The sequence below is a fragment of the Symsagittifera roscoffensis genome, chromosome 4 (genome assembly GCF_963678635.1).
Source record: "Symsagittifera roscoffensis chromosome 4, txSymRosc1.1, whole genome shotgun sequence".
NCBI lineage: Eukaryota > Metazoa > Xenacoelomorpha > Acoela > Convolutidae > Symsagittifera > Symsagittifera roscoffensis.
This window is the reverse complement of record NC_087065.1, coordinates 403,953-424,107: the sequence shown is the minus strand read 5'-3', so window position 1 is coordinate 424,107 and position 20,155 is coordinate 403,953. Positions and strand designations below refer to the sequence as shown.

The 20,155-nt window shown below is 47.2% G+C and overlaps 1 protein-coding gene across 1 annotated transcript in view; it reads left to right on the top strand.

The window, feature by feature from the left end:
- Positions 1–20,155, top strand: part of LOC134843729 (protein virilizer homolog) — a 550,828-nt gene that overhangs the window by 326,259 nt on the left and 204,414 nt on the right. The window lies entirely within an intron of this gene.

Here is a 20,155-nt window from a genome sequence, read left to right as displayed (position 1 = left end):
CCCTGGAGTTGTTCAGGGTAACGCAACAGCACAAGCAAATCACCCAGCCGACCGTAGGTCATGGCAATCAGAGTCAGGAGTCCATGCAATCTCAAATCTGCCAACGCTTGGGTGAAGAGGTTCGCCGGTTCCTTCACGAAATTCTCATGACCAAATGTCACGTACAGGGCTAATATCAGGCCAATCGACAGCTTCCTGATATCCTTGACGAAGCTCGCGATCAGGTTCCGAGATGCCCTAGGATAGCACGTCGACAGGAAGGATGGCGTCCATCCCACTCCCATTCCACCCAAGATGGCATCTGATCGTTCATATTGTGCCCTCGTGGCCAGTACATCAGCTTGGAACTTGTCCAACGACATCGTGTTTTTATCCTCCATCAATTTCAACATCATACCCCCAGCTAACTCCCGGGTATCAAACAAGTTCTTCAGATACACGTGTATATCTTTGATCACTGCCGGCGCATGCTCGAACGCGTCTTCTCCCAAGGTGCACAGTCTTGGTGACAAGTACAACCATAAGTTGTTGTGCGGCTTCGTGTGCAAAGCCATTGCCATGAGATCTTCTTCCGCTGATGTCATGTTTTTCCTGACTGTCCTTCCCTGCCCATTCTCTGCGTGATCCATCTGTCTGAACCAGAGATCATCAGCCACCTGTTGTAATAACAGATGATCGTCATCTACCCCTGGTCTTAACTTCAGCAGTCTGGCGAAGTTGGACAGCTCCAACCCCGGAACCTCATCTAGCACCAACCGAGTTGTGCTACAATCTTTGAGTCCCTGTATGGCATTGGAAATGTCAGCCCAAACGGCAGGAAGCTCAGATCGGGATGGGTAATAATTGTTGGGGTCTACCACTCTGTTCGGGGCTGGAATTATTACATTGAACCGTCCCTCTGCTATCGTTGTGACCATCGTGTACAGAAACTGAAGGGTTCTGGCAATGCAGCGTACCCTGGTGACAACACAAAGACCACCTTCACTACATTTTGGGTGAAACGTTGTTTTGCTGCTGTTTCAACCTCAGTCATCGCCGAGAGCAATGTCATTATCGCCTTCCCTATGACCTCGTTGCTCGGGATCGACCCATCCGTCAGACGTGTCAACAAGCCCCTGCTTTGCAGATGATCATTTGAGCCTGCAACCACTATCACCTGCGGCTCCATGCTGACCACCCTTCGCACACTTATCATCATGCCTATTGACTGTCCCCAGTCCAATTTAGGCGCCGTCAAGAAAATCACGTCGCGCCAAAAGAGAGAACGGGGCGTATAGAGATAATCTGAACTGGCAACAATCAGACACTTGGCAGCTTTCATGTCCAAGGGATCATAAGCCGCAAATAGGCCGTCACCGACTGGAGACTTCAATTCCCCGTATCTCCTGTCATCTCCATCCACCGTGGTCGTTCGGGGGTAGTCTCTTGAATATTCGCCAGGCGTCTGACCGGGTGGTTTGGCAAACTGCCTGTACATCTTGTGATGCTTGTTATTAGGCTTGTTATCTGCCTGAAACTTGCACTTACGAGCAGGTGGCGTCAGTTCCCGGGCTCTCTAGCGGACGTCCGTAAGAGACCGGGTATTCAAAGGTCCAAAGGTATTGTCCTGAGGCAATCCTTTCAAGTCTGCGTGCCGGAGCGTAGTCGTGGAGCTGAACTGCTCCTGCTCTGCTAGCAGCCAATCCACGCCCGGTATCCGATATAGTCGCGACACTGTGGGACTTTCTCCGCCGATCATTCTCATTGCGTCCTCCCGACACGTCAAGGTATTCATGTTCAACTTCGTTGACATGTCCGTCTTGTACTGTCCCCAATGACTAGGGTCTGATCGGTTCCAAAGCAGCACGCTGCCTGGTTCAACTCCCTCCGCTGGCACGGCGCTCGTAGACGGTCCTGCTGCTGAAGCAGGGTTTGCCGTGGCAGGCGGGTCGTTCCTCCTAGACACGGTCTGGGAGTTATCCTGTTCTGATCAACTGATCTCCCGAGTCGGCTTTCAAGTGGTTGTGTTCTGGGAGGAGGAGCAGTCCCTAGCCTCTCTCTTACGTTTGAGCTCGGAGCGATGAGTGCAGCTGCAGCCGTCTCCATTGCCAAGGGCCCTAGGCGGTTGACGAGGGATTCGGGCACGCTTGCCTTTATTCTATTCCCTCCGGTCGAGCTGGTCCGAGCCAGAGAACTGGTCGCCCTCGACTCCTGCTCCACTTCCCTCAACTGCGTCTGAAATACATCATTGATCCAGTGTCTCCCTTGTTGGGTGTTGAAATGTATTCCATCTCTGGTAAGCGCGCGGTGATCAATCATGCGCAGCATGTTTTCGAGATCCAGAAGTCGCAGCTCGCCAGGGTTGTTTCTCACCAGACTGCGGATCATTTCGTTCCACCGTGTCACGTTGCCATTCATGAAATCTGCCACTGTGGTGCCCACTATCGGGTTTTGTGGTATCGTGCACAACACCACAAGCCTGGGCCTGTACTTCTCCTTTAGTTCGTTCAGGAGGCATACCAATAGAGGCTCCCACTTGCTCTCCGGAGTCACTGGGGCCCTCGAGACGTCGTTGGTTCCCAGCATTATTACCAGCGTATCCAGGTGATCTTCGCTCTGGAATTCTATCATCTTGATGACCTGAGCCACTGAGGCTCTTCCAAAGGACAGAGTGGTAGTCTGACCATAGACGAAGATCTCATTCAGATCCCTCACCAAACTGTCTCCTATGATCAAGTGGCGACTCCCTGGGGGAATTACCTGAACGCTCGTAGCGGGGTTCCAGCTCATGTCATTCAGGCAGGCTTGAGGATGCTCCGCGGCCACTTGCGTGAACTGGTGACGTGCATTCAGATTCTTCCTAATGTCTACCACGCGGGACTTTTGAAAGGTTCCGCCATGCGCAGTCCCCGAGGACGCTACCGTGCGGGGTGCTCGCTCCGAGCTATTGGATGAATGATCACGACGTTGGGAAGGAACGATCCTGCCCAATGTCCGCCCAGTGGTTCTGTTGATCTCCAACTGTTGATCTCATATGTTGAGCTCTGGCCACTTGATTGAAAGATTCTTGGAACTGAGGAGCGAGATAGGTGTCAGAAGGGTCTGGTATCGTGTTCCTCTGACCGGGAGCAGACTGTTGTGTCTGCTGAGGAGCCTCGGGCCCTCTCGATGTACACAGCTCCTGTACTCTTGTCTTGGGGCGTGTGTCGCTGGATCCCTCCGAGGATTTCACTGTCGCCAGAACTTCCTGTGACACTTGGCTCACCTTTGCCATATACAACTCCTTCAGGTGCTTTATTTCATCCTCCTTGTAGGCCACTTGCAGATCTTCGTATTTCTTTTTCCATTCGTCTCTTTCTCGAGCTATCGCTCTATACTCCTGGAGTTTGGCACACAGCTCGCTCTGATCTCTCTCCTTCTTCTCCAACGTCTCAATCGTCTCCGACGTCTGGATTTCTATTTCGCTCACCCTCACTCTCTTCGGAGGAGGAGCAGCTGTTGGAGAGTCGACCGAATGTGACGGGCCTGGCCCATCACGTTGTCTTTTCGCACCGATGAGCGGCTGCGCAGGTTGGACCGGCAAGGGCATCTCACCTAGCCGGTGGTCCCTCTGTTCACCTAGTCCTGGCTCATGAGCCAGGTCGTGGCCAGACATTTCTCCCCGCCGCCATCTCATCAGTCGGTTTCGACCTCTCTCGGCGGTCCCGGACTCACCGAAGGCCAACATCAACACGACTTCTGTAGGGCGATTCCCTCGACCCTCTCGTCCTAACGCATTGAGGAGCGCGACCACAAACATCGCCAGTCCCGGGTCTTCTCGTGTAAAATCACAATCGATCAGCCGATGATAGATCTCGTCTAGAGTCGCTCCTAGACTCGCTGAGAGTAATTCCATTAGTTCATTCGTGTCACCCATTTCTTATCGTGCTGATTCTTGTTGTCGTGTAGTTTCTTCCTGGTTCGTTTGATTCAATGAATTCAATAAACAATTTCTGTTCAATCAAGATCTAAAAAACAAGTCGCGACTTAAAACCATCATTTTTGGATAAAACATCATTCAAATCTTTAAAACTATTCACTGAAATTCTCTTCTCAATTCTGATTTTAAAAATTTAGCACCAAGATGGATCGTCCACCTATATCTTTGTCAGGGTAGCACAAATGAGCGCTGTCACCTTGATGACCTGGAGTATTCTAGGTCTTTTATGACACAGAACATAAAATATATCATAACAATAACATAACACATAAACATCACACATCTATATTATCACATAAAACATAATCCCTAATATTGTACCTAAAATCTAATCCTAATCTAAAACTTGACACTAATTCTTATCAAGTGAACTTAATAAAAACCACTTATCGCCGAATGCAATTCCTAGCATATGCTCAGATAGTATTTTTTATGTAAGTAAACCTCTATGTCAGTTTCTGAAAATATCACATGTACAAGTGCGTTCCACTCTCTCGGATGTAGCTTTCCCCTATTAGGATCATATACTGGTAACGAGAGAGAGGTCACTCCTCTCTCAACCAAAAAATCCCTAAGTCGGGTCAAGGCCAATAACAAGCTCTCTAGATATTCGTGTTGCCTATCAGTGGCCTTGGTAACCAGGAAACACAAATATTTCCCTGGTATCTGTGATGCAACAGGGGGCAGCGCTATCATCCCTCCCACACCAGGACTCTGTTTCCATCAAAATTCGATGTTCTTATTCTCTCTTTTAAAATCAACATCTAGTGCTGTTTTAAAGCTTACGTCCGCGGTTATCGCTATAGCGCACGTGCGTTCTGTGAGTATGAAATCGCTGTCCGTTATGACGATATTGTTTGAATAATGGTTCGGTAGGTCAGAATACGATTCAAAAATTTGTCCAAAAGGTGGTTTTTTAGCATTCTCGCCCTCTGTCTCTAGTTCTCCGGTTTCTCTTGCCGATTTCAATTTTTTTAAATTCAGATTTTCGGTGTGAGTGAGTCCTACCCCCACTCCCCGGACAAAAATATCCATCGACGTCCCCGTCGATCGCCCAAAGTCTAGGAGATCGAGGTTGGATTGTGGAACACGTAGAGGACCATCTGGGGCGACCCAGTTGGACTCGGTATTGTCATGACTGACGTATTTGATGCCGTCTTTATCGACGTCCTGAATCGTCAGGATCGTCTCTTTTGGATCTGTCGGCAGATCATGGAGCCATTCGAGCACGCGCAAGTTCGTCAGTTCTTGCTCATTAGTCTGTTCCGCTTCTGGTTCGAACTCCACTTCCGGTTCTGATCGATCGTCGATCCAATCCTGATCCATGTCATTCACCAAGTCGATTTCTTCTAGCACCGCCACTTCGTCCAGTCCTACTAGCGAGTCCATGATATCACTTAGAACTATCCTGTCTACGACGAAATCCTCGCCGTACGGGTTGTACTTCTTCTTGTTTTTTCCTCTCTTGCTCTGGCGTCTTTCCATGGTGAGAGGAAAGTCAGGCTGTATTCCTTTGTCAATTTCGATTTGTTCCGGGCAGTCCCAATCTTCCTCGGCATAAGGTAGAGTTTCATCGTCCACCTTTACTCGCTCGGTCAACTCCAGATCCAGTGGTAGGTCGCAATCGTCCACCACCTCATTCCCATCGTTTTTGTCGCGAGTACCCCTTTCATTCACCTCACAAGCATGATCCACTATCAAATAGTCTCCCTCTTGCATGTCCGCTGGGGTGCACCAGTCCTCTGACGAGGCATTGTGTGGTTTGATATCTTCGTAATGAGCTGCTCTTCCAGTGCTCAGTCGATAAAAGCGACCTCCTTGGTTCACCTCTGTTATCTGAAATGGACCACGCCATTTCTTTAAAAATTTCTTGGTTCCTTTTGGTGGAACCACTTCCTGGAACACCCAGACGTAGTCGCCAACTGAGTAGGCTTTTGCATCGGCTGTTCTTTTATCAAACCTCCTTTTTTGTCTAATTTGCGCCTGTTGCGTGTTCCTCCTACATAAGTCATTGAGGTCCTGCTGTCTTCTAACAACATCCCGCACGTACGTTTGCGGTGCTGTTCTCTTCCCTTCATATTCAGGGTAGAAAAACGTCAACGGAAGCGCTTTTTCGTGATCCGTTAGCATCAGGTGCGGACTTATTCCCGTGGTGGAATGCTCCGTGCTGTTTTAAGCACCCATCACTTGCGGCAAGTGCTTGTCCCAGTCATCCATGTAGCGCGAGCAATAGACTCTCAGCATGGATACCAGTGTGCGATTTTGCCTCTCGACTAGGCCACTCGTTTAAGGGCGATAGGTGGTCGAGTGGGCCTGCGCTACCTGCCACCTTTTCATTAACTCCTTCGAATGCTTTGCCATTGTCCAATTGGAATGTGATGGGGCAGCCATGCCTCGCTATCCACACATTTATCAAATGATCGCATGTTTCTTCCGCCGATGCTGTCATGCAGGGTGCTACCTCCGCATACTTCGTAAAATGGTCGATCATCACCAGCACCTGATTATAGCCCGTTGCTGTCATGCAGATTTTCTGATGATCAATTTGCACCACTTCGTTGAATCCCGACGACTCTATTGACTGTAGGGGGAACCTTAGTTTCCTGGGATCCTTCGCCTGCTGACATGACAGGCACGCGGCGATCCACTTCTCACAAGCCTTCTTCAATCCCGGCCATTCGAATCGTTTATGTATCCTGTTGTACACTTTGTCCACGCCTTGATGGCCCATCTGATCATGTGATCGAAAGAGCAATTCGGTCTGGTACAACTGTGGTAACACTATTGAATTGTATTTTTAAAGGACCTTGTCCTCCTCATTACGTTTACAGGCTACGATTCCGTCCTTGTTCAGGTACAACAAGTCGCTTCTCTTCAGGTAGAATTGCTTCAAGATCTTGTAGCTGTCTTCTTCCAAGCTTCCCTTATCAGGTGCTCCATTCTCGATCCATCTCTTCAGACTTCTCGTCATTCTATCATTTCGTTGAGCCCTTAGGAGATCCGACAGCCTGTACCTGGCTTTCAAATACGTCTTTACCACGTTCATTTGCCCACTCATTATTTCCGGAGCATGAGCATCGTCCATCAACTTGACACACCATATCTTTTTCAAAGGCGTCGCTTCCTGCACAGATGGTTCCAGATTGGTACGGACGACCGTACCATGTGGCAGCAATCTGGTTGGGCGTTTCGAAACTGCTATCAGCTCGAGCTCGTCTGCGGCATTATCTACCACAGTGCCATCTTCATCTGAGGTGTATCTGTCCCTGTCTGGATCCTGATGCGTTTCTCGGTCCAGCCCGCGCTGCTTCCAGTCTACCAACAAGGAGTGGATTGCGATCTCTGACACATCGGAATTGGAAGTTGTTTCAGATGTGTTGTCCCAGGACTGGAGCCTCGAGTCAACACTTGAGCCGACTGATTCCCCAACATTATATTCCCAGTTGTCTGAGATGTTTCTCGACTCCCCGGACAAAATTCTGTCCATTGGTCGCTTTGAATCCGACTCCCCGGACAAAATTCTGCCCCTAGATGGTCTCGTCAACCTCTCCCCGGACGAGTCGTCCTCCATGGGCTCAAAAGTGTCTGACTCCTCAGACAAGTCGTCCTTGACGGGCTCGAAGGTATCAGACTCCCCGGACATTGTCTCGTCCCCGGACGAACAATCTGGGCTCGGCTCGTATTCTTCTCTTGCATCCGTGAAACGCACTCTCCTCGCGAAGCTAGATCTCGACTTGATCCTGACTTCCTCAGCGGCTTGGGTCTGATTCAGTGTTCCATGTTCAGTGAACGAAGTTCTCAACAAGACCTCCTTCGGCATCGACCTCACCAGCTGGTTGACTATCGACCTGCAATCCCGTTCAACGCCTCGGCTGCGAATGGACACTGGCCTCTTCTCTGTTCTCTCAGTGACAGTCAACCGCTGCATGGTCTCCATCCACTCACGATCATGCCTATCCACTTCCCTGTCCAACAAGTCACGGAGCTTCCCCATGACGTCCGGCGCCACGTTCACCGTCCTGTTCAATAGAGCCATGCTGTTTATACCCAGCCTGGTAAGTTCTTGCTGTACCAAATTGGATCGGACTAGCAGATCAAACGGAACGGGCTCGCCTCTGGCTAAAAGCTTTATCTCCGCGGGCGCCTCCACTGGAAGGTCAGGCTGTCCGGGTATAGGATGCCCTGACTTGTCTAACCACCTAGTAAGTGGCAGTTTGTCGTAGGTTTCCTTGTCCAGAAATGAAAATCCGTCTTTGATTTCCGATTGGTTAGCCTGCTTCTCCTCGAGGCGCTCATAGAATTCTGTCTTTTTACTGAGGCTATCTGCGTTCTGGTGCTTGTCACGGGTACGGTGCTCTATGATCATGTGGTATCCATCCAGGCGCACGATCCAACGACCAATATAACTTTAGTCCATCGAATAGGTTTTCAGCCAGGCAGGGGCACGATTATCCACACGTAACTTGAAGGGAGCACTCCCCAAGTAGGCCCTGTATTTTTCCACGAAAGTGATCACCGCGAACATCTCCGCTTTTGGTGCGCCGTACTTCATCTCAGTATCACTCAGGACTTTACTCCCGTAGGCTATCGGAAGAAGAACCGTTCTCCCGTTCCACTCCTGCTCCTGGTGAAGTATGCCCGATATCGCAACCACTGATGCATCCGTGTCCAGCACGAACATCCCCTTCTCCTCAAATGAAACTTGAGCCTCATCAGTCCAAGTGAACTTTTTGCCCTTGTTCCTCATCAACCGCTGCATGGGGTATATTTTGTCAGCATACCCCTTGATGAATTCTCGATAATAATTAGCAAATCCCAAAAAACTCATCAGCTGTGTATCTGTTTTGGGTGCCCTCCAGGTCAACACCGCTTCAACCGCTTCAGGATCTGGTCTCACCCCATGTTTATCCACCAGGCGGCCCAGATACTTTATGGAATCTCTGAGGATTTCACACTTAGAGGGCTTACATTTCAGACTCGCCTGTTTCATACAAGAAAACACCTCATCCAACCTCACTATGTGGTCTTCTAAGGTTGGTGTTGCAATCACAACATCATCGACATAACACATGATGAGATTCCCGTATTTCTTAGTGACGCTCGTGAGTGCCTGGGCCATCAAACGCTGGAATGTGGCCGTCGCGTTGCACAATCCGAACGGCTTCCTCTTCCACTGGAACAATCCCAGCACGTTTTATCTCGATCTTGCTTTTGGAGTGGCACTTGCCAGAACGCAGAGCCCAAATCCAATGTCGTGAAGAACTTCGCGTCTCCCAGCTTGGATAGGCTCTCATCGATACGGGGAATCGGGTATGCGTCCTTTATAGTCACTGCGTTAAGATAACGGAAATCACAACAAAACCTGAGTTGCCCCCTTTCTTTTTAGCCATGACCACGCCAAAAGCCCACGGGGACTTCGACGGCTCGATCATGTCATACTCCATTAACATCTCGATTTCCTTCCTGCACGCTTCTGACTTAAGATCTTATTAAGGGGTTTCTTTTCATACTTTCTCTCAGGATCCTTGATCCTAATCAACCCGTCATTGAGATCAATCGTGACATCAAAGTTGCGTACGAAATCCCTTCCTAAGATGAACTGATCGGATTCGTCCAAATTCTCCACTACTAGGAAGCTCATCCAAGGATGTCTTCCTCCGAGCTGCAGTGAAATGATCGGGGATCGTCCAGTCACATAGATCGCTCCCTGGTTGGCAGCTGCCAACCTGATGTTTGTCGGTATGAGATCCGACCTCTCAAAACCCATGTCGGTCCAGGTTTTGACTGGCATGACACTAACAACTGCTCCCGTGTCTAGCAGTCCCTTTACTGAAAGTTGTCTGCCTTGCACGTCCAGCACGTGTGCGGCCAGATCGGCCTCGCAACCTATGTGCACCGCATCTTGTTCGGGCATGGCGTTGTGTCCGATTCGTCTAACCTTCAGCTCCTCTTGACCAATGTATATCCGGCCAATCTGATCGTTCGCATCAGTTATGTGAGCTTTTGTGTAGATATTGATGCCATCCACATTCATTAGAATCGGGTATGAGCCATGGACATCGATGTAATGTCCATCCACTTTCATCAGCCTCGGACCTCCTGTTGTGAGCAGCGCTCGCACTGCCCTGGAGTCCAGTTTCGGATCTTTCTCCTTCAGGTAGTCGGCATAGATGTCCAGGTGGACTAGTGTAATCTCGGATGGTTCACTCAAGTTCTTGACCAGCTGGTGCCCTGCGACTGAGATAATGGACATTATTTTCGTTCCCTCCTTCGTCATGCCGAAAATTCTCCCAGATGTAACGTTCAGTTTTAGTCCCTGCTTCCTGGGTTCCTCTTTGTGTTCTATTTGCGTCGTTTTACCCAGAATCTTAAAACTTTCCCGAAGATCCGTGCTCTCCAGATGAATGTTTCGAGAGATCTGTTCAGAGGCTCAAACATCGAGGCATACATCGTCGTGTCCTGTGAGACTGTAGTCAGATCTGGCACTGAACTGACTTGTGGCACAGTTGGCAACCTTGTCTCCGGAGTAGCATCTGCTTCCGACGGGACTGGATTCGTCCAGCCAGGCCTCGACGGGGCTGCCCTTGGCCGCTCCCTATTCCTAGGTTCGTAGTTCGTTCTCGAGCTTTGCTGGGCTCTGGCATAGCTGCCCGTACCATCTCCATCATTCGCATGGCGTGAGCGCTCCCTTGGGTTGGAACGCTCCTCCCAATTGCCCACGTTCAAGATCGCGTCAAGCTTCCGCATCATTATGTCAGATTTGGCATCTAACTTTTTTCCAGGCTAGTCATCATGTGGGCGTAGGTACTATCATGATCGTTCAACAATCGCTCGATCTCCCTCGTCATCCTAGCCTCTCTTTCGTGTGACTCCTTGTTTGCCTGTGCCAGGCTCTCCGCCAGGCATTGACCGGTGTTGCGAATCAATTGAGCCTGATCAACCCTCGCCTGCGTTTTCACGTGCGTTAGTTCATCTCTCAGATTCTCTCGACCCTGGTGAGCTCTCTCGTCAACTTGATCTATTCTCTTAGTCATGTCCCGTCTCAGTTCATCCAGACCATTCATTACGCCAGCGAACATGTCACTTATATCGCCAGTGGCCCCAAATGACGGGGTTAGTCCCAAAGAAGATGAGGTCAACTGCGGCTGCAGCCTGGTACTTGATGACGCACCGCCTTTTTGCTTGCTCATCGACGTCATCAATCTGTCGAACGTTGATGACGCTCCCATCGTTATCCCATCCGACATGGACCTGGTCGGCGAGGGGGACGACGCATTCCCGCACGCGACCTCCTCTTACCGCAAACAAGTTCAAGTTAAATTACTTAACGCTGACTCTTCGATCTCGTAAGTGTCAAAAATGTTCGTAGTTTCTTGGACACCCATTGCTCCACTTCTTTCGTGGCTAGCTCCTGTTTGATATTCTGCAACGCTCTCCTTGCCGCCAGACCGTAATCCACCTTGAGTGGGCTAGCCGACTCTGCCTCCAGGCTCGAGGCTACCACCTCGTCAGGCAGTGTCTTTACCTTCTTAGTCGTCCTCACTCTTTACCTTCTATTGGCCTTGACACCCAATAGCGCCTCTTCGTGGCGGGGATGTTTCGCGTCCGCCACTGCATCCCAAAACTGAGTGCAATCCGACTAGAAGTGTCCTTCCAAATTACAGAAGAAGCACCTCGGACCATATTTCATGATGAGCCCTCTGACGTACTCTTCTTGATCCTCGTCGGTCGCGTCGACGTCGTCGAGAAAGTAGCCTATTGCCTTCCTCTTCTGTTTGTATGCAGAACACGCGGAAACATGATGGTCCATCGAACCACAATTCGCACGCGACCTCCTCTTATCCATGTCATCCACTGAACTGACTTGTGGCACAGTTGGCAACCTTGTCTCCGGAGTAGCATCTGCCTCCGACGGGACTGGATTCGTCCAGCCAGGCCTCGACGGGGCTACCCTTGGCCGCTCCCTATTCCGAGGTTTGTACCAACTGGAATTCGCACCAGTGTTTGTCCCGCTGTAGTTACCATAATTGCTGTAACGGTTTTGCGCCCTCGGTTTTATGAGTAAATACTCGCGTGACTTCATACGCAAATCATCGGGCGTGGGTACCTAGTCAAGCGACAGGGTGAAGTGCGTGGCCAACATCGTTTTCAACTCCTCACTCTTTACTCCGTCCATGAATTTCGAAGCAATCGCCAAGTTTCGCTCGGATATTCTCTCATCGGGATTGCTTCTCCTCCTAAGCAATTCAAGGTAGTCCAAAAATTTGTCTATGGATTCGTCATCTCTTTGACGCCTCTTTTCGAACTTCACCATAGCCTGGTGCCCTTGTACTCCAGAGCCGAAACGATTCAGCAGGGTGTCGAATATCTTGCGAGCGCTGTCTCTCTCATTGGCTCTTTTCGCCATTACACAATTCAGTGCAGTACCCTCCAGGTTGCTCGTTAGCGCGCTGCACTCATGTTTCTTAGAGAGACTCTCTTCCTCAAAGTGTAACTTCATCACCTCTATCCAAGTATCAATGCAGCCGTCCGACTCGTCTTTGTATGACTTCGGCTTTTTCAGTGTCCTACTTGACCTCTCTCCTCTCTCGGTTGACTTCGAGAGTTTGGTGATGAATGTTTCGAGAGATCTGTTCAGAGGCTCAAACATCGAGGCATACATCGTCGTGTCCTGTGAGACTGTAGTCAGATCTGGCACTGAACTGACCTGTGGCACAGTTGGCAACCTTGTCTCCGGAGTAGCATCTGCCTCCGACGGGACTGGATTCGTCCAGCCAGGCCTCGACGGGGCTGCCCTTGGCCGCTCCCTATTCCTAAGTTCGTAGTTCGTTCTCGAGCTTTCCTGGGCTCTGGCATAGCTGCCCGTACCATCTCCATCATTCGCATGGCGTGAGCGCTCCCTTGGGTTGGAACGCTTCTCCCAATTGCCCCCGTTCAAGATCGCGTCAAGCTTCCGCATCATTAAGTCAGATTTGGCATCTAACCTTTTTTCCAGGCTAGTCATCATGTGGGCGTAGGTACTATCATGATCGTTCAACAATCGCTCGATCTCCCTCTTCATCCTAGCCTCTCTTTCGTGTGACTCCTTGTTTGCCTGTGCCAGGCTCTCCGCCAGGCATTGACCGGTGTTGCGAATCAATTGAGCCTGATCAACCCTCGCCTGCGTTTTCACGTGCGTTAGTTCATCTCTCAGATTCTCTCGACCCTGGTGAGCTCTCTCGTCAACTTGATCTATTCTCTTTGTCATGTCCCGTCTCAGTTCATCCAGACCATTCATTACGCCAGCGAACATGTCACTTATATCGCCAGTGGCCCCAAATGACGGGGTTAGTCCCAAAGAAGATGAGGTCAACTGCGGCTGCAGCCTGGTACTTGATGACGCACCGCCTTTTTGCTTGCTCATCGACGTCATCAATCGACGCACCTGGTCGGCGAGGGGGACGACGCATTCCCGCTCATGTCGCTTCTTGGACACGGTGTGAAGTTCACGTCCGGATGGGTTATCTCTGGGTTGTCATAACCGGAAGGTAAACCTTCAGTTCGTAGTGACGCCATGCACTCATCGTACAAAGACTTCCAGCTCTTCTTGGCCTTCGAACCCGGTTGTTCCTCACTCGGGCTTTTGCTCGACATCATCGCGTTGTTGCTCTGCTTGGCCAGAGATGAGTGGGTGTTAGCTGGATGTGAAAATTCTCTTCTCCGCCTATGACTCTTGGTCTCCGATTTGGATATTCCCCTGAATAACGCTTCCTCTCGCGGCTCGACCTCGGAACGCTCCGAGGTCTCCTCCGTCCTCTCAACTTCCTCCCGCTCGAGGTCCTCGCTCGGCTCAAAGTCGGGTCGAATAAGCGTCCGTTCTCCTTCGTCAAAGGGATCCACAAGCGTCTCGCTCGCGGTTCCGGCCTCGGCGCTCCGCCCTTGATCGCCATCGAGGTTTTTCTCGCTCCTTAGTTTCATTTCGCTCACTGAAAGATCAGGTTGACCTTCAGACGATTCGTTTTCAGCAAACACGTCGGAAGCGCTGCTAAACGAGGACTGGCTACGCCTAGTTTTAAATTTTCGCGTGCTTCCCTTGCTCAGCTTGGGAATCTTAGTAGTCGATCCTAGCGAGTCCCTGCGCTGCATACTTTTTGCCAAATAACAATATTCCTATGATTTAATGGCGATGCCCACGTACCGCAAACAAGTTCAAGTTAAATTTTTTAACGCTGCCTCTTCGATCTCGTAAGTGTCAAAAATGTCTCTTAGATTTCTCAATGACAATCTTAGTGACTCAGCTAAATTTACACACACAGGGCCTACTCAGTATTGATATAATGCTAACTCAACCTTGTTGTATAGTATAACGGTATCACAAATTTTTCAAAAGATATAATCAATACACAAAACACAATTGATAATCAGATAAGAAAATCCTACAGGTGACAGCGACCTTTCGTCAGTATCAATTTACCGCCACACTCTTATCAAGTCACTGCTTTGTTAAAATCAAACAATCTTTGGTAAAAAGCAGTGATGATTCCGAAACAGATCAATAAAACTTAGTCTTAAAGAAAAAGACTTCCCTCAATCGGAACGATCCGAAAGAACGAAGCCCAGGACACAGTCTTCTCAAGTGGGTGTGTTTTTGCCTAATACACCCACCGAGGTCTTCTTATAGGTGTCCTGCGATTGCCCGAGCTGTCCTACTAAGTAGCTCCAGGCAACCTCTGACCGAAAATTTCTAAAGTCTATGAAAAAGCTCCCCCACACCCGGAACGCTCCAAGTGCACGAGAGCAGGGAACAACTTTTCTTCTCAAGTGAGTGTGTATTTGTCTAATACACTCACCGGGGTCTTCTTTTATTTGTTCCCGAATTTTCCTATTAAGTAGCTCAAGGCAACCACACAACCAAAATCACGATCAAAAAAAAAAATTTTGGTTCGGGTACTTCTGATACACCCGATCTAGAATCCAAAGTTGATCACGAACTTCCGGGTCAAAATGGGCTCCTATGATCCTAATAAGCACGCCTAATATCCTAATATGATGTCAATTAAATGGATATTTTCCGTTTCCCAAATTGCCACAGAAGGTTTCCTCAAGTTTCTAACAAGGAGGGTTGTTAGGAGGTTTAAGTCACTCCGGAGGGTACCTTAGTCACCCAAGAGACTTCGGAGTGTCCCCCTTAACTCACTAAGGAGGGTCAATAGGAGGCTTAATATGCTCCGGAGGGTTACTTCGGAGGGTTCTTCCAAAATTATCAATTTTTTGAAAAGGGCCTTCAACTAGCTTAAGAAAGCGTCAAAACAAGCTGAATTCTCTATGGGGGGTTGTTTTTAACTTCTTCGGAGGGTCTCGTGGAAAATCCCCACTAAGGAGGCTTGCTAAAGGGCTTAAGTCACTCCGGAGGGTTACTCCGGAGGGTTCCGCAAAAATAAAAAAAACGGGTAATTTTACCGCGTTAAAGCCTCTGAATGTGGCGTAACTTGCTTAAAACTAGGTTGGTTGACACGGTCAACTTTGCCAGCAAGATAAAAAGGTGTTTTGATAAATTTTTCTGCCGCTCGGAGGGTTACCTATAATTTGGACCCTCCGAACCAGCAAATTTTCAAAAACTTTTTCTTTTCCGAGATTATCAACCCAAAAACATTTGGGGTCCGGAAAAGTGGTTCAAAACGTCGACTTATGGTACCAAAATTATCCCAATCGGTTAGCTAGTCTTTGAGAAATTGCCAAAAACGTGTTTGTCCAAATGGCCTTTTTTTACCACCTATATAGGTTCTGAGAAACTTTTTCCGCAATTCCTATTGAAAGTGCCTAAAAATAATTGAAACAAGCGTAGTAGCCCTGTACGGCACTGGAATTATGCAAAAAACCGGACCAAAATTGGTTTGGAGACAAAAATTTGGCCAATAACTATCAAATTTGGACCCTCCGATTCCTTCCTTTTCCAATCCTTAAGTCGTTAGCTCTATCTACGGAGCTAATCGGAGGGTTACTCAAGAACTTTTCTGGCAGCCGAGCACGTTATGCTAACACGCTGCTAACACAAAAAATTTTATTGCTCCTAATCTAAAAACTCAAAAACTCGATCCCCAAAACAGATTGACAAAATTCAGAAAATTATCGAAATTTTGATCGAAAATTTTCTTTTTTTTTTTCAACTTTTACTGAGTCTTTTCTCACGCGGTTTCTTTAGTTAGGGGGATCGAACTACGTACCTACTCCGTATAAAAAAGCTTTTTGCTGTTCGGAAAAGCTCGGACATTCAAAAATTTGGGGGTCTACAGTTTGGTCGAAAATCGATAATTTTCGACGAAATTTGGGTGTTTCTTGGGTCTAATTAGGAAATAATTAAACTATAATAAGGATAATAACCTACTAGTAGTGCTGAAGAATAGTAATGCTGAAGAATAGTAGTAACGAATAGTACTATACCCTCCTTTGCACCAAAATACACGAATTAAGACCCTTAACTCGGAAATTTGTAATCGATGGAGGGTACAATCGGACCGCGCCAATCGTGCCCCCACCACTTAAGTTTTGATGAAATAGTACCCGAACGATACCAAAATTGTTTCAACGATACCCAACAGTCGTTGTGGATGTTGTCCCTGATGTCCTTGTTGAGTGTGGAACACGTCGGTCAGCTTGCCACTCTACCCTCCGGCCACCGGCAAAATCACCATTAACGTGCTTAAATACTCAAATTACACCCAAGGGAGGGTATCCAACCCTTCACCAAAACACACAATCTTTCTATCAGAAATGATATAAATCAACCTGAAACAACAACAAATAGGAAGGTCAGATCACATCTCGTCCGGAAATAACATATAAACTGTCACTTTATGTTTTTTACTGTTTTTGGTCTTTTTTGGATTTTTTACTGTTTTTTGTACTTTTTTGTTTTCAAATTAATTCTTTTTTGGCTTTTTCTTGGTTATACACTATTTTTTTTTGGTTTTACGCTTTCTCTTTAATTGTTTTTGGTACCGGGATCTTGGGACAAGCGGGCTCATGACTTCCCACCTAACCCTCCGGCCCCCGGAATTTTCGGTGTTAACTAAGTTAAAAAGCTACATAGTACTAGATGGACGGTACGCACCTTCACCCTAATACAATAACGGTCATTAGGGCCTCTAACTCGGGCATACGCCCGGAGCGGAGGGTTCGTCGCTGAAACGCTTGCTGATCATGATGGTCCCATGCCTTTAACAGGCCCACCCAGGAGCGCCATAAAAACGTCTATGTAACATTCGCCCAAATACTACACAGCGACGGAGCGTAGAAAAAGTACCCATTAACGACTGGCAGGCGTCAGTAACCTTAATCCTACTCGTTTTTCACCGTCTCAACCTTGCCAGTTGATTTTCTGGTCTGTTTAGGGCTAAGTAAAAAGTTACTATTTTTAGGCCATCAGTCAAGCGACTTTTGATCAGCTTTCGTTCACATGCGAACACAACCACATAGCTGAGTCTCGGATCCTCAGACTACGTGATTGCTAATAAAAACACGGCTCGAATACCCTATTTTAATATGTTTTTGTGTGACAGTTCTATATTAAATCCATTGGAGATGGATTGACCCTTTCCTCTTTCTAGCTACTCATATTCTAAAATATCAAATCATACCGGGGTTAATTCAAAGTTTCACGACATCCAAGTAGCTACAAAGTCTGTTCTATATAGCGCCTTCACATACAACAGTCTCTGGGGGACCAAGCCTCCGCTCCCGTAGTCTTCCCGAGATAACGTTCTTATCTCTTCCAATTTGTGGCACGGGAGGGTTCCGTGGAATATTCCTTCCCCACTGAAGCTTCCTTCTCCACTAATATCCGCTGTTAAGGATCTTATCGTGTGTTATTGCCACGATAAGAGGCTTTGTTTCTCTCGTGTTCCCGCACGACCGTTTCTCACTATCTTTGTTGTTGTTCTGTTTTTTCGTCCTTTCCAGTCAAAATGGCCGTCTTTTTGTATTTCTCAGAAATATTGGCCCGTCAATCGGAATTTTAAAAATTCAAAATTTCGGAATATCTAGACCCTCCTTCGCAGTAATTTTTCTTTACTAAGGCCTTTGTTCGTTTTCTTTCGTGTCGCCGGAAGGTTGCGCTGTGCCAATCCAGCAGAATGGCACAAAGTTAAAAAGCTAAATAGTACTAGGCGGAGGGTACGCACCTTCCCCTTATTACAAAAAAGGTCATTAAGGCCTCTAACGCGGGCATACGCCCGGAGCAGAGGGTTCGTCGCTGAAACGTTTGCTGATCATGATGGTCTCATGCCTTTAACAGGCCCACCCAGGAGCGCCATAAAAACGTCTATGTAACATTCGCCCAAATACTACACAGCGACGGAGCGTAGAAAAAGTACCTATTAACGACTGGCAGGCGTCAGTTACCTTGATCCTACTCGTTTTTCACCGTCTCGACCTTGCCTGTTGATTTTCTGGTCTGTTTAGGGCTAAGTAAAAAGTTACTGTTTTTAGGCCATCAGTCAAACGACTTTTGATCAGCTTTCGTTTACATGCGAACACAACCACATAGCTGAGTCTCGGATCCTCAGACTACGTGATTGCTATTAAAAACACGGCTCGAATACCCTATTTTAATATGTTTTTGTGTGACAGTTCTATATTAAATCCATTGGAGATGGATTGACTTTTTCCTCTTCCTAGCTACTCATATTCTAAAATATCAAATAATACCGGTGTTAGTTCAAAGTTCTATGGCATCAGAGTAGCTAAAAAGTTAGTTAAGTTACTACAGTCTTTCACCATATAACAGTCTCTGGGGGACCAAGTTTCCGCTTCCGTGTTCTCCTCGAGATAACGTTTCCAGATAATGAGAAACTAGGAGTTGAGCGAAAGGGTTGATCCATCTTCGATGGAGATAATGATTTTTATCCACTGAACAAAAACAATAGTAATATAATAAATAGTAGGAGCCCTATGTTCAGGAGTGACCTCGTGGTCTGGGGATACTGAGACCCAGCCATGAGCTCACTATTTCTGCATGTAATTCAGTTAATTTGAGCGTTCTGGTCGAAGCCGGAGAACGGTAACGTTTTTGTCGAGCCGATGTTTGAAAGACCACTTAAAGAACTCGCTTTGGTAGAGACGGTGAAAAGCATGTAGAGCTTAGATTAGACGCTGGCCAGTCGTTTTATAGCTTAGCTTTATTTTCCGTCGATATGTACTTCCGGGCGAATGTTACACTCAATTCGAATTTTTGAAAAATTTCATTTCTTCCTAAAATCATGTTTATTGCGTTGCTCAAAGTCAAACTTTCAAATATGACCGACTGGCACATTCACCAGCCTTCCGGAAGGACGATAAGACCGCTCTTCGTCCGGTTTCCAAAATCGGAAAGGGTCTCGGGCAGAGAACTCAAACTCTATCTTAACAAAATTTTAGCTTCCTGGAATGTCCTGAATTGAATTGAATTAATTACATCTAAATCCGTTTTCAGATAATGAGAAGCTAGGAGTTGGGGGAAAGGGTTGATCTTACTCCGATGTATTATTACGCATTTCAATTTTTCTGTATTCATGTGTTTCATACAATGGGAAAGACCCAAAAAATCATGTGATAATGTTTTTTTTTCTAATTGACGTTGGAAACCGAAGAGCTCAAATGACACGAAATTTCGTCTGCAAACAAATGCGTCTGAAGAAGTGCGAGTCGGATTGCTGGTTTCGGGCATGTCGTCTTGCTAATTTGTACAACGAATACTTCAAATGTGACATATTGTTTGACCCAGGATGCAAAAACAGACTTCTAGGAATGTACACAAAGTTTTTCAAACCTCGCTACAACGAATCAGACACATGCACTTGGCGCATTTTATGCGAATGCAACAACTGTAGAGACCTGAAGAAACCCACACTTATAACTGAAAAGTAAACTTTGAACAATGCAATGACTGGGTTTTATGCGAACCCTTGGATTATATTCCTAAATCCTTTGTTATTATTATTATTATTATTATTATTATTGGCACATTTCATGAAAATAGGGTTCATTATAAAATAGTTACGTATTTACAGATAGTTTCAGCTTGATATGTTTTTTTTCTGTTTTTTTTTTCAAAAAAGTTGAGTTCATTGACGTTTTGAAATCTTCGTTGAATATGTTGCAATTTTCTTGTTTTTACACTGTTTTAAACTAATATTTTTTGTCTGCTGATTTTTTCACTGGAATTCTTCACGATAAATGACT